Source organism: Python bivittatus, unplaced genomic scaffold (assembly GCF_059951505.1).
Source record: "Python bivittatus isolate LINGU-HERP-01145 unplaced genomic scaffold, Pbiv_v1 ctg000850_np1212, whole genome shotgun sequence".
NCBI lineage: Eukaryota > Metazoa > Chordata > Lepidosauria > Squamata > Pythonidae > Python > Python bivittatus.
This window is the reverse complement of record NW_028277112.1, coordinates 25,474,803-25,490,788: the sequence shown is the minus strand read 5'-3', so window position 1 is coordinate 25,490,788 and position 15,986 is coordinate 25,474,803. Positions and strand designations below refer to the sequence as shown.

At 40.1% G+C, this 15,986-nt stretch overlaps 1 protein-coding gene across 4 annotated transcripts in view; it reads right to left on the bottom strand.

Annotated features, from left to right (window-relative positions):
- Window positions 1-15,986, bottom strand: part of SNCAIP (synuclein alpha interacting protein) — a 158,835-nt gene that overhangs the window by 127,101 nt on the left and 15,748 nt on the right. For all 4 annotated transcript variants that reach the window (XM_025166070.2, XM_088130241.1, XM_088130242.1 and 1 more), the window contains exon 2: window positions 1,917-2,044. The gene's annotated coding sequence lies outside the window, so the exon portion shown is untranslated. The remainder of the gene's footprint in view (window positions 1-1,916; window positions 2,045-15,986) is intronic.

Sequence of the window (15,986 nt, the reverse complement as noted above, 5' to 3'; positions counted from 1 at the left end):
AAAGAACCACTGCAGAATGGTGCCCTGAAGTCCCAATCCCTGGAGCCTATCCAGATGGATATCATGGTCAACAATATTGAAAGCCATCAAGAGATCAAGAAACACAAGGATGAATGCATCATCTCCATCCCAGCTTTGCCAGAAGTCATCAACAAGCAAAGGGAAAGTTGAAGATGGGATGAGAGTTATTCAGGACTGTTGAGAAGGGGGCATACCACCACCTTTTTCAAGGACAGAGCTACCACACCTTCTTCAAAGAGGCTGACACCACAGCATGGACGGCCTTCATGTCCCAGAAGGCACCTGGGTCCAACAAACAGGTGGACAAGCTCACAGTGCAGAGAATCTTGTCTATTTCCTCAGGAGTTTATGGTTGGAACTCATCCCAGATCACACCACATGACTGCACCAAGCATGTTAGCTGGACCTCCCCAGTTGGAGTCCAACTTGGAGTGGATCTCAGTGATTTTATCTGCTAGGTAGCCAGAATATTCTTCACAGTGGCCCTGGTTCTGTGGCCCATCCCTGGCCAGTTGGAGTTGGGTTACCTGAAATAGGGCTACTGGACGGCTATCAGTGGACAAAATAAGGATGATGAAATATTGATGTTTTGCCATCCTTATTGCCATGAGGTAATCCCTAATATGGGCCCTTTATCTGTGTTCAGTCAAACTCACTCCAAGTCTTTCTCCAGCCTCACTCCAGGCATCTCTTCTTGCACTTCATCTCCTGGAACTTCTCAGTAAACCAAGGTATGCCCCATGATCAGAGCACAGAGAGAGGCCATATAAGGGTGAAGTGACCCAGCCATCTGCCTGTTACCAGCAGATTAACTAGGCTTCAGCCAAAACACCCACAGATTCTTGGGGGAAACCCCATGCTGCTTCTGAAACTCCACAGGGTCCATCTGTCACCTGGGGTGGCTGATTGAAGGGGTCCTATCTCCACATGGAAGAGGGTGAGGCAATCAGAAAGTAATCTATCCATGACAATGGACTAACATTAATGCCCTCCACTATCAGATCACATTGCATTAAACAAGAGTGAGATTGATTTTTATTTTTTTTTAACTACCACACTATTTAAATCTTATAAAATATTCAGGAAGTGAAAAGAAAAAAATGTTTTAAAATCAGATGAAATGGGACCAATGATACATCTACAGTATATGAGATTACTCAGCTCAGGAAGAACAGTAACACATTTTGATTATGCCATAGGACAGGTATGGGAACTTGAGGCTTGAGGATTTCACTTGGCCCATGAATCTCCTTTTTGCAACCCCTGAAAGTGCTTCTGACCCTAGTTGGTGAAAATCAGTGATTCTTTCCCGCTACTCTGAAACGGGGAGTACTCAAAAACGTTTCTGTAAGTGTTAAAGGCTGTCGTAATTAAAAATAAAGAAACCCCAGTTTCCCTTGGATCCAAGAACTCCCTTCCAAAATATCCTGGTCTTAGTTACATTATATAACTACCACACCCACTATAGCCTCTGCCAACCAAAAAATGTTGACTCCCAACAATTAAGAGGTAGTCCATTACCTCTATACGAGGTTTGAAATAAAATCAGTTTTTCACAGCATGAATACATGACTATGATAATCTATAATCTCCAAAAATTAGTTGGATAACAGGTAACATATAGTGCAAGGAGAAGTGCAATATAAACTACTACACATAAGTGATTTTTATAAAAAAAAAAGAGAACCAACAATGAAGATTTGTTATGTCTCAGAGGTCTCATTTGTGACTTTCTCATAGGCATCAGGCTGGCAGAGTCATAGAAACAAATGCCCAACAAGACGATATGTGGTCTACTTCAGCAAGGCAGATTTTATATTATAAGAATATTCTTGTATTATAATGAATATTATAAAACATGAATTACCCTGCTGTAAGCATTAGACTAAAAATACCTGAAAATGCCCAACAGAATTCATACACATCTGTTTAAAATAAAGCCATGTTTCTTGGCTTCGTGAAGACCTTGGAAAGCGCACATCTTGTTTCCTTCCAGAAGATACAGATGGAATTGGTGGCACCACTGAAAGAGAGAAAGCACACTTCCGTTAACCCAATTGTAACTTTCTTTGTTAGAGAACCATATTTGTGCAGCACTGAGGATTACCAAAAATTAGAAAGTGTTACTTTATGTCCAAAATTTCTCCATGTATATTGTGCACTGTCAAATGTAAGCCAAGTGGTTATTGTGCTTACATCTTGCACTCTTCGGTTTGTAGTAAGAAAAATTTCATAGTGGAGTTAGCTTAGTAACTGATATCATTTCAGACTAAAATCATATGGAAATGGGAAAAATATTGTGTTAATAAGTGTTTTGGCTGGCTTGAATGGACTTTTAAAAAGTATTAAACTATGTTCTCATGATTTATATTTTAATTACACTCTGTTTTAACATGTTTTCCTGTCTAGAGGCCAGATTTTTTTTTTCCATGTGTCTCATGCTTTCTTAAATTTTCTTGTTATATATGCATTCTTTGTTATTTTTTATAGTTTAAAACAAAAATCGGACATTCTGATGAGCAAATGCTGCTGAAATTCTATTATCATGGGATATGAGCTAAAATTAATGTTATGCATAATTTTGATCTGACAATACAAGTAGATGAAATGCCTACTACCCTACATAGATTGCATATAGCATAACGAGGAATACTCTTTTTGCTTCTTTGTACTTCATTCCATATGGAACACCTTAGCGATTCATTTCTTGGCCTTCCTATTGAATAGTACAATGAAGACCATAAAGGTAATGGCAAATCATGCTATATAAGTGAACTTAACAGCTAATTTATTTCACATTGTCTTTTGAACATCACTAAATGATGGCTGGCTTGAATGGACTTTTAAAAAGTATTAAGCTATGTTCTCATGATTTATATTTTAATTACACTCTGTTTTAACATGTTTTCCTATCTAGAGGCCATACTACTACAATCAGACATGGTTGAAGGTTCAATATTCTGTAGTAGTAACATGAGAAGTAAAGGCAACTGTCTATAATAGCATCTTTTAACTACCCATTGCATTTAATATACAATCATCCTATTATGGGAGCTGCCTGCGTTTCCAAAAACCCAAGTGCTGGGAATTAGCTAAAGCTGCATTTTGAGGGAGAAAGAAAAAATGCTTTGCTAAAATTCATCCTGAAAATATTATATACTGAGAGGTGCCGAAATATTCTGCAAGGTTTATTTTGGAAACGTCCAACTAATGCTGTACTCCTTGACAACACACTTTCACACTTGTACATATATAGAGATTAAATAACTATTTGGGGTATTTGAAATGCATTTGCTTAGGTGGGTTGGGAAGGGTGGTTTTTTTGGGGAGGTAAGGAATGCTGGTCAGCTGTGTGTAATTAACTGGTTTTGAAAGGAATGCAGATCAACTACAAAACACCATGTCACAAATAGTGAGGCTTGCTTTGAGAAATCAGGGGGTATGAAAAGAAAATAATTGCAGAACTATAAATACAATTACAGTTTAAATGGTGCCATTTATGCAAATATGTGCTAAGTTTTTTTTTTAACTGTTTTTCAAACTTGGCAACTTTGAGATGTGTGGACTTCAGCTCCCAGAATGCATGCTGGCTGGGGAATTCTGGGAGCTGAAGTCTGCACATCTTAAAGTTGCCAAGTTTGAAGAACACTGTTTTAAAAGATGTGATAAATTTCAGTAGAAACCAGTAGTCATGGTTTCATCTCTCAGTGACAGTTACAGAACTGTTACTCATATGGCTAATAGCAATTCACTGCAGCTGAATTTTCATAAGAATTATAGAAGAGACTGTATTCTGCAAGATGATCTGCAGATTTCCGACTTGCTTACAACACACTTATTGAAATCCCAAGGACTAACAGCTCATGTCACATGTATCCAGATGTAAGTCTTTTTCTGACATGCACAATTTAAGACAAAATTTCTTTTCCCCCAATTTACTGAACTTCACTATCCATTATATAGTTATTTAGAATTTTATCTATCTGAATATATTATCTGCTTTCCAGGTTATACTAACCTCATTAAATATAATTTCTCCTTATCCAAACATCTGATTACTCAAATACTTTGGATATCACTCAAGTCATTTGGATACAAGAGCTATTTGGCAGGATTGATTTTGAAACACATGAAAATGGTGTTTCAATTTCAATGGTGATGCTAATGGTGATGCTGCAAATTCAATGAAGAGAGGAAAATTAGAAGGTTGGCTGATGTAAAGAGTGACATTTTATGACTGCATGTCCTGTGTTCATTATATTAGCATGAAAAGAGAATCCTTGCAAGATTGTGTACTATGAAAATGTTGAGGACAGTATAACTTTATTTCAGTGATCCAACACTAAAGTCAGAATGAACCATTATACTGAGAAAGCAAATATGGATCAGCCCTAGAAATTAATCTCCCAGTATGCACACTTTATGAATGGTTAAGTCAACACTTTAGGTAATAAAGGAGAAAAAACAATAAATGATATTAACTATAAATAAAGCATTATGTTTTTAATCTATATGAGAAGCAAAAACTGTAATCTGAGAAATGTTGGATTCAATCATATATAGATTTGGCACTTAAAAGAGATTTTTACGAGAGAAGACAAATCAATTAGTATTGCATCTCATGCAATAGTCCATAAAAAGTTATGTTATAATAAATCTGATAAATCTTTACGATTTCAGAACTCTTCATTGTTTTATTTTTTCTTAATGTTTATTTTGCAGATTATTTTTTTGGCTCCAATAAAATCTATATACAAAGAAATCTAAAGCCTCATATTTAATTTCTGCTGTATTATTTATTGTTTTAAAGTGGCTTTTTTGAGGATACTGCAATGCAATTTTTTTCTTTTCTTCCATTTCTAACTTGAAACAGATTTGACACACTGCATTGTGAAAAAAAATCTGATTTTTTTTTTCCTTTATGGAAGAATGTCCTTGAAGAGAAGAACAGACATTATTAACCCCATAGGCATCTTCTTCCCAACTTGTGGCATGTCACACAAGTTATTCAAGGGCAGAAATGTTCAATTTTGTTATAGTTCAGAGCCACACTTGGTCTTTCCATAACATGCTTGGGGACCACATTCCAAACAAGGAGATGGGTCCAAGACAAAACAGTGGACAACACCAAGGCAAAATCCCATTGGACTTAAATTAAATTGGTTAAATGTGGTTTTACATAATAGCTTCTCACATTGTTAATAATTTTCCCCTTGTTATTTTAAACATTATAATTCAGTAACAACTTATGGAAGGCCTATAAAGTTGGGAAGTAGGATCTTCATGGACTTCTGGAAATTCAGACTGTGCATCCCTGTTTTGGGAAGGAAAAGGACAAGCCTTGGAAAGCAGGATTGATTTCATTGCCTTTACATTGCCCATTTCTATCTGCCAAAGAGAAAAACTGGTATGTAAGTTATTGCCTGGATGTCAATATCTCCCTAACATTTGCATGACTGGTCAATGAACTGAAGTGGCAGCAGATCTGGGCATCCATCTTCTTATAAATTCTATGCAGATTTTCCATTCTGACATTAAAAACACACACCTACTTACACTTGTATATTATTCTGTAAAGTAAAATATTGTACACATTAATCAAGATTTTTCACAATCTCCTCCATGTTCTTACTTTGCTCAGCATTTTTTTGCACTGTGAGTGAAATATGTTGCCCGGTTTAGAGAATAGCACCAAAGCTTATTGGAATGAATGCGGTTTTTGCCAGTTTCAGAACTGTAACATCATATTTAAAATTGCATGCAGATCTAGAGGGAGAGAATATTTACAGACTCCTTGTTGTTTTTGCCATTAGATTAAGAGAACAAAGATGACAATTTTGTTTGAAAAAGGCTGTTACTGTAAAACCACTAGATGCTTCAGCACGGAGTCATTCTTTTTCCTTTACATTACAGCAAACAGTACCATGAAAGCGCTGAAAAATAAATCTACCATTCTAGAGTAATGAAACTGCTGCATCTGAAGAGAGCTAGGAGATTAAACTCCTGGGACTGCAGTAAAAATGAATTATATTTCATACCATGGTTTGCCTTGGCCACACAGGTTTCAATGTTGCAGAATTTTCAATTGGTATTATAAACAAGGGATCTGAATGCATTCATCATTTACGCCATCACTAATCACTGACAACCCAGAGGGGGAGTTGTCAGACTGGCAAAGTGAGGTCCAAGAGTATGGGAGATGAGATAAGTAATACAAGGATAATTAATATGAGACCTATTTACCCACCTGATCAAAAGATAAGAGTGTCTGATGGCCAGAGCAACAGAAAAAAGTGTTTATTGACATGAGCTTGTAGGCAACATAGCTTGGATCTACTGTTTTCATGTATGCTTGTACATCGTGAAGTCTGGGGGACTTCTCTGGAGGACTCTCTAGAGGAGATGGGCAGCATAAAAATTTAATAAATAAATAAATAAATAAATAAATAACTGTCAGCGTAGCTGCTTTCAGTCGTTAAACAGGACTTCAGATGCTTGCTTTTCACCAGGCACATCTCCAGTCATATTCAGTAAAACCTTGGGTAGTTTTAACATGGCTTAGACCAATCTTAATCAGTTTTTTTAAGATTTATTTATTTATTTATCATATTTATATAGCCACCCATCTCATACAAGGTGACTCTGGGCAGTGCACAACAATTAAAAAAATAAATACATAAAAACAACTACATATAAAAACCTGTAAAAACACACAAAACAGGAGGGGATAAAATTAATAAGGAAACCATCGTAAAATCTCCCTGGTCCCCTGGGAGCCCCAGGCCTGATCACATAGCCAGGTCTTGAGGGACTTATGGAATGTTAAGAGGGATGGAGCTAATCTCACTTCTGAGGGGAGAAGATTCCAGAAGGCAGGCACCACAGCAGAGAAGGCCCGCCTACTGGGACCTGCCAAATGTAATTCTCTAGCAGACGGGATCGGTAGCATGCCTCCTCTGCCAGATCTGATGGGACAGGCAGATGCAACTGGGGAGAGGTGGTCCCTCAGGTAACCCGGCCCCATGCCATGAAGGCCTTTAAAGGTCAAAAACAGCACCTTGAATTGGACCCAGAAGCAAACTGGCAACCAGTGCAGCTCGCAAAGCAGAAGTGTAATGTGTACCACCCTGGGGCAAACATAACTGCCTGCGCTGCTGCATTTTGCACCAGTTGAAGCTTCCGGATACTCTTCAAGGGCAGCCCCATGTAGAGCACATTACAGAAATCCAAATGTGAGGTAACCAGGGCATGAGTGACAGTGATTAGGTCCCTCTGATCTAGGAATGGGCGCAACTAGCACACAACATGAAGCTGTGCAAAGGCCCTTCTAGCCACGACTGCCACCTGCTCTTCAAGCAGGAGTTGTGAGTCCAGGAGGACCCCCAGATTGTGCACCAGGTCTGTCTGGGGCAGTGCGACCCCATTCAGTACCAAAAATGGCATAACTCTAGCACCAGAAGACTCCAAAACCCACAGCCACTCAGTCTTGCCAGGGTTCAGTTGAAGCCTGTTGTTCCCTATCCAGACCCTCAGAGCCTCCAGGCACTGGGATAAGACATTCACAGCATCACTTAAGTTGCCAGGGGCAGAGATGTATAATTGGGAATCAGCAGCACACTGATGATACCTCACCCCATGGTGATGGATAAGCTCACCCAGCGGACTCATGTGGATGTTAAATAGGAGGGGGGGAGAGCAGCGAACCCTGTGGCATCCCACATAACAGGGGCCAAGGGTGGGATCTCTCCTCCCCAACCACCACCGGCTGGAATCAGCCCTGGAGGAAGGAGGTGAACCAGCACAACACAGTGCCACCCACCCCCAATCCTCTGAGCCGATCCAGAAGGATACCATGGTCGACGGTATCAAAAGCCGCTGAGAGGTCAAGTAGGGCAAAGATGGATGCACAACCCCCATCCTGCCCTCACCATAGATCATCCAAAAGCACAACAAATGCTGTTTCCATCCCATACCCAGGCCTGAATCCTGACTGAAAGGGATCCAGATAATCCACTTCATCCAAGGTCCTCTGAAGTTGTTGTGCAACCACCTTCTCAATCACCTTCCCCAAAAAGGGGAGGTTAGATACTGGACGAAAATTGTCCAGTATAGTGGAGTCTAGCGCTGGCCTCTTGAGGAGAGGGTGAACCAAGGCCTCCTTAAGTGGTGAGGGAACAACCCCCTCACTCAAAGATGCATTAACCACTGCTAGTGGGCTGCTTTCACAACCCAGGAGGGACATGGATCTAGAGAGCAGGTGGCTGAGCTCACAGCTCCAAGGACCCTGTCCACTTCCTCAGGTCCAACAGGTTCAAACCGTTCCCAGATAACAGGGTGAGAATCCTCCCTAGGCACGTCCACTGGGCCTGCAGTAAAGCTAGCATCCAACTGAAAACAAATCCAAGTGATTTTATCCAATAGATGCTGAGAAAATTCCTCCACACATCCCTGCAGAAGGTTCTCTGAGCCAACCTTACCCAGGAGGGCTCATGTCACCCAAAACAGGGCTGCGGGGTGGCTACGTGCAGATGCAATAAGAGTGGAGGAGTAATGATGCTTTGCCGCACTTATCACCACTAAGTAGGCATGAATAGCTGCTCTAACCCATGTTCGATCAAGTTTGTCCCTCATTGAGTGCCAGTGATGCTCTAGGTGTTTCTTCTCTCACTTCCTCTCCCTTAGCTCTTCTGTAAACCACGGAGAGTGCCGGGATCCCAAAAGGAGAGAGGTCGCACGGGCATGATCTGATCCAAAGCCTCAGCCACCCCTTTATTCCAAGCAGCTACCAAGGCTTCAGATGGACTGTGCAGCAGACCAGCAGGAACAACTCCCAGCTCCCTCTGGAACCTATCCAAGTCCATTAGTCACTGGGGGTGAACTGATCTAATAGGTCCAGCCTCCCTTCAGTGGATAGTGGTGCTAGGGAATCTCATTGTGATCAAGGCATGATCTGACAAGGGGGACACCAAAAGCTCCCCCAATTTCAGATCACATAGCAGGAACACCAAATCCAGTGTATGGCCACTGTTCCGTGTCAGGGTCTGGATGATTTGGGATAGGCTTATGGCCATCATGGTGGCCATGAACTCCCAAGCCCCCTCAGACCCTATCCCTAGAGAAGGCAAATTGTGGGGAACTCCACTGCCACCCCAGAAATGGTGTCAAGGAGCTCAGGCAGGGAAGTTGCTGTGCAGCAAGGAGGCCGGTACAACAGCAGCAATCCCAACTGATCCCTAAAGCCCAGCTTGATGAACAGGGTCTCACATCTGGTGACCTGTGGTGTAGCATCCCTGAAAGCTTTAAGAGATTCCCGGATGACAATTGCCACACCTCAATCCATGCCCTGGACTCTCGGCTGATGGCACACTCGAAACCTGGCAGGGCATAACTCTGCGAGGGCTATCCCCCCCCCCCCAAATCCAGCCAGGTCTCAGTGATGTGTGCCAGGTCAGCCCTCACATCCATGATTAAATCACGGATGAGGGAGGCCTTATTACAGACTGACCTGGTGTTTAGAAGCAGCAGCCGGAGACCAGAGCCTCTGAAGGTCTGCTGACAGGGTACTGGGGCTGAGACTGAGGAGCTGAAACACGAAACCGGCAACACGCAACAGTTCCGCGGTCCCTGGGAATGGCCTGCTCCCCGTCTCCCACCATATCTCCCCATGCCCATCACCACCATAATATTTTGGCCCACCCCCATCCCCCCAACAGCAGCCCCATCCCTATATCGATGTCCCACAATTCCCAAAACCGGGGAGCATCCGCTGTCCTTACCAGCCATACCTGGGAGGGGAACTGGCACCCTGAGGCTCTTTAGACTTCAACTCTCATAATTCCCTGCCATAAATATAGATATTATGAGATCTAATTGATTTGAATGTTAAATGAAATTTCTTTGTTCAAAGGTAGCATAACTCTGTAAGCTGCGTGCCAGGGACAAGTGGCATGCACTATTTGGATCTGAAGTGAAAAGGTGCTTTGATCTATGTGGGCACATTCACTGACAACAACTTCTCAGGTCACATTTGAAGCACCTTTCCTGCTGCAGATCTGAATAACTGAACATCCCTACTGGGAACAAATAGGGGATAAATATTGCTTTTATGACTGCCAGGCTCCTGTTGGAAAGGGAATACTGAACGAAGTGGGAGCTTAATATGATCTAGAGGGCACTTTTTACACGCTTCATGAAAATAAAAATGAATGCCTGGCTGGAATTCCACTTCTTCATCTGTTAGTCATGGGTGATGAATTCATTGTATAGGTCAATGCTGAACAGAATTTTTTTCAGCCGACAACTTCCAGCATGAAAGCTGCTACTAAAAGCACTATCACCAAAAGCTTTGCTTACAAGAAAGGGTGTAAATTTACAGAAAAAATTGTCCCAGTCCTCAGTTAACTGATTGTATGATTTTAATTATAAGTATGAATTTCACTAGACCTCATGGGATCTGACTGATATGAAGCACTGGCTGAAAGAATCTAGACTGATACTGACATTTATTGGACACCTTTGACCCACAGAAATTAGTCTGCCTGGTTTTCTGAGAAACCAGACCTCTCACCTTGAACCAGAATGGCTGTGTTTTTTAAACTGTGGCCCTTGCACTCTGGAAAAGCCTTCTTTTTGAGGTTCAGTGAGCAACCTCACTGATAGCTTTCTGGAAAAGATTTAAGACTGGGTTATTCAAGAAGTCATTTGGGGGAATGATGTGGTCATCATTATGCTTATTGCATTGTTGTGTTATATCTGTTCTTACATTTGTTTTTAATTTCTTTTGTGTGCCTGCCTGAAGTCATAATGTCAACCACAAGAAGTCACCAGGAATTGCAATGGTGTAAAAATATAATTAAGAATGAACACAGAAAACAGTTAAAGAGAGACATGAAGCTTTTTTTTCTGAAGCTTCAGGAGAGGTTTCCAGGCTGAATAGTGGGGCAACCTTAGCTTGGAATTGCAGCCTTAAAAATGATGCCGTATTTGGACTAGGGTGCCATGGTATCAGTAACTCATACCCTGATCAACGTCCAATTGAATAACTCTATCTTGGGTTGCTTTTGGAGATGATCTGGAAGCTGAAGCTGGCACAAAATGCAACAGCTAGATTGCTGACATGACAACCCCACCAGTGTAGAGTAACACCATGTCTCTCTAGTGGTTGCCAGTAGACTTCGGAATCCAATTCAAAGTGCTGGTCATTACTTTTAAAACCCTTTACAAAATAGAACTGGGATATGTCAGGCACCATGTTGCCAGAACTGATTCTTCATGTCCAATCTGGTCATTTAGGGAGGATCTGTTGAGAATCTCCCCCCACATAAGAAGTACATGTAGAATTGCCAGATGACAGGGTTTGGAGCAAATGATAAATTCTGTCAAATAAATAAATAAATAAATAAATAAATAAATAAATAAATATTCATAATATAAATGAGACACAATCTCCATGCATCAGCCAAGCCCAGTTTATTAACTGAAGAACAATTACAGAAAAAACATCATCAACAGTCTCTGATTCAGATGAACTTTGCTCTAAGCCAACTGCTCTCTCTATTTTTTTCTGTTTTGACAACTCACAACTGGCTTGAAGTAGACCTCTATGAAATAAGCAACCTGAGCCCCATTCTTGAGGGTTTGTTCTGTTGTGCAGCCCTTAACTAGCATATGAATAAAATACAAGCAGTGCTACAGTAAATATTGATAAAATTGCAAATGGTGTATATGGTGAAATCATTATATGACCACTTTGACATATGAAAAATTCTAAAGGGATCTAGCTATCCCTTGAGTGTATGTTGTTGTTGCTATGTTATTGCTGCTGTTGTTGTTTATTTTAAAATGAGACTTCTCGATGAGAAATGCTTATTAAGTAGAACGATGATAAATTTCAAATTTTAGTTTAAATTGTCTTTTCCCTGGGGCTGGTGTTAACTGATAAACAGCTGCTTGATTAGTCACCAGTCATGGTTTCAGAGGTATGCAAGCTAAGTAAGTCACTGAAAACCAGAAAGGATGTAGGAAGGGATTTAGTTCTCTCCAAATTGACAAAAACTCATTCTGACCAGTCGGCACGAATTCTAGCCTCACTCTTCACTTATATTTATAGACCAGCTTATATGCCCAAAAAGAGGGGTTTAGCCATAATCATCACAATTTTCAAGAAGGGCAAGAAAGATGAGCCAGTCAACTACCATCTTGTCAGCCTACTAAGTATTATTAGCATGCTGTATGCCAGACATTTGTGCTGGAAGCTGCTAGACTGGCTGGAGGGGGAGAATATCTTGGCAGTCGAGACAGCAAGCTATAGAGCAGGCCAATCCACTCTGGATCAAGGCTTAGTGCTTTACCATCTGATTGAAAAATAAACACAATTACCTAAAGCAGCTTTCTGGGCTGTCTTTGTAGACTTTAAGCAGGCTTTTAATTCAAAATCTAGGGAAATTCTTTGGCACAAATGCAGTCTCTCCAATGGTCCATTGCTTCCTTCCCTCAAATGTGCATTACAAATAACGCCAGTCTGGGTGAGGTGTAATGTAACAGGCCATGTTTCAGAAGCTGTTCTTGCAAGATTTTAATAAGAGTTAAACAAGGATGCACCCTTATAAGCAACTCAGTTACAGAGAATCTAACCAAACAGGAGCATCATCTCTGTTCTCTGCTATAGCACCACACCTGCATTCAATGATGCTGTTGTCTTATCAGAGATCCCAGTTGGTTTGAGGACAGCAATGAAACCTTCAGTTTGTGCAGTGATTACTCACTACAGATAAACTTTGAGAAAATCACTATTATGTGAAAAGGGAGAACAGAAAACAACAATAATAATCATAATAACAATAGCAACAACAAAACACTGGCCTGGAGAATTGAGGGGCATGCTTTAAAGATTTAGGATTTGGATTTCAATCTCTTGGGATGTGAATGTCCATATTGCTCATGCTTCACAATACGTATAAAAGAACTCCTCAGCAGAATATCTTCCAGCAGTGTTAAGATTATTTGAAAACAAGGCACTGTTACCATACCTCTATGGGGCACCACTAAGCCTATGCATTACTTTAATTAAATTTAAGGCTGTTCAATTCACATTTTCAGAAAGTTGTTTCAAACTTGACACATTTTTATTACACACATAGAAGCAGGGTGGATTATGGTGGAGCCTGGGATATTGTTGTGTACTTTCAATTACTGGCTCGAACTAAATTGTCTACCACAAAGTTTGGCCCTATGGCTAATAGCTACTGATCTTCTTGGAAATGTAGCATTAGAGACAAACTGCAATGCTATGGATATTTTCCTGAGGTGTTGCTAACCTTGGGTTATTAGCAGAGCATGGCAAAGCTTAAACAAAGGAGTCTGGACAATGAATACCAAATTGAACCTAATAGGATTTCCATAAGGGTTGACTTGGGAATATACAACAGTTGTTTTAAACCAGGAAGATACTTTGACCAACTTATGGTTTACAAATACTGCAAGCTTTTCATATTAGTATGGTTTGACATCTAATCATCAACAATCCTCAAGGGGAGATTGAGAATGAACTAGCTTTTGCTGTCTGGATGTATTGAGTCATTGAATAAGGTTCTTTCCTATTGTGACTTCTGTATAGGCTCCCATGATACTCTCTTAGCACCTATTTCAAAAAATTCCCTGGGCTGACAGATGTGCATCACCTGCTGTCAGACAAGGATGTGAGACAAAGACCATAGAACAATAGTTATTGTACTGAAATCCATATCAATAGCCTGCAGGATTCACTCACTATTAATAACAGTCTATGATACAGTAGAACACCTTATGCTGCTGATCTAACATAAGGCAATAGTAAGTTCAGTGTAATGTCTTTGGCAGTTCATCTTACTGTAAGCTATCTCCATGTATATATCAATGTGTTATAACTACTGTATTTTATCTTACTACTTCAATATTTCTCAGTGATGACAATAAACAATATTTGATTTATTCTTTCTACTGAGCCTTTATTACATGTTGGGATGGGTGAGTGCTAGCAACATAAATAATTAATATACAGCTCTGGGGAAGACTCCTTATTGTGGGCCTGCGGCATAGTTACTCCTAAGCAAGAGAAAAGAGGAAATGGGAACTCTGGAAGCTGAAAAGATTATGTACAGTTCATTCATTATGTCTCAGGAAAACATACAAGAACTACATTGGGATTAGGATTATGTGAACAAGTCCCAGTTTATTTCTGGCACATCTTAAAAAGGCACTCAGAAGTTTTTGCATTGGGGAGCAGGAGAGTACAAGTATGGCACTTTTTTTCATTTAACTTTACACTGGTTGAGCGTTATATCCAAAGCAGCCAACCATTCCTTACATCTATTTCAAAGTAATATATGATATCATGCTACTTCTCAATCTTTCTTAAATAAACTACATATACCTCTCATAACAGAAAACATGATGATATTTCCGGGTTGTTAACTTTCATCATATTGAGATTGCTTCTAGCAGCTGGGTAGGCACTTGCATCAAGCTAAAAATAAAGCTTGGTCTTCACCCATGAATGTCAACAGCATATTACCAATGTGTTTGCTGGACATATATTTTTGCTCCAAAAAACTTTGCTTACAGCAATCAAACATGCAGAAGCTTCATTTTTATGATCCTTTATTAAAGAATTTCACCTTCTTTCATTGCCAAGGTCTACTAGACCTTGAGGGGGGGAAAAGACAGTAATACCATCAAATTTTAGTTAATAGGCTTCTTTGCTTTCAGTGGTATTGCAGAAAAGAACATTACGCTCTTTATCCTTACACCTATAGGATAAATTTCCAAATATTATAGTCATTTTCAATCAAAATATATTTGACACACTATAGTCAACAGATCTATAGCTTTTTCAGACAATCATCTAGGTCATTTGCATGCATTGCCACATGCTGGACTTGGCTTTTGTCCTGCCACCAGTAACTTACAGTTAGATAATTTTTCTCAAAGCTTTTCCTCACTGCTGCCTTATGCTAAAATAGTCATATGAATATAGAGATCAGTTATTACCCAGCAACCTATAAAGACCATACTTTGTTTTTGGTTTGATGCACTTTGGATCTCTTTCCTTCCCTCCCCTAGGTATTGACTTACCTTCCAAGAACTCAGACAATGAATTTGTGTCACTCAGTGGAAAATTTACTTCGCTCCTGACATCCCTCCCTATTTATTATTTTGCAGAGACCAAAGGCCAAATTGCATGCAATTTACATGAAATGTGTTTTAGCATTTAACTTTAGAATAGGCTTTCAGAGCAAATTTGCTATAGTGCATAGCAATGGAGATACCTTTCCATGGTCCTCACAAAAATTGGCTTCCCCATCAATGCAATGGATGTTCCTAGTGGTGCCATATGCCTGCCTTTTCAGTAATATTCACATGTCATCCCTCCAACATGATGCTTTTGGCCAATTGTTTATTTCCTGGTCTATTTTACATAAACTGATGTAATGGGAACTAGGAATAACCGTGAGGAACAGGAGGAAGAGCTGCAATCAAGACAATGGTCAGATAAAAGAAATAGGAGTCTGGGCAGAAATGTACTATAATTTGAGAAAGTGTTTCAGACATGACCCTCCCAAGGGCTGGCTCTAGGCTAAGGCCAAGTAGGCCCTGGCCTAGGGCACCACATTTTAGTGGGTACCAAATTTGAAAAACTTCTGAAAAACAATAAAAAAAACAAAAGCAGTAAAGGCACACTCCGTGAGCCAGCATGCCCACTTGAGGGTTAAATATAATTTTGCAGAATTGGTGCCATATTATAACAATAGGTGCTGATGTCATTAACATTACTTACTGTGTAAATACAATGAAAATGTCTGAGAAAAGGAAAAAAAAAATTGTCCACGGCTGAAAATGATAAATGTTAAGCTCAAAAACTCAAAGAAAAAAAAGAAAAGAAACAAGAGGGTGTCTTTTTGAAATTCCTAACAAAATGGAACATGAGC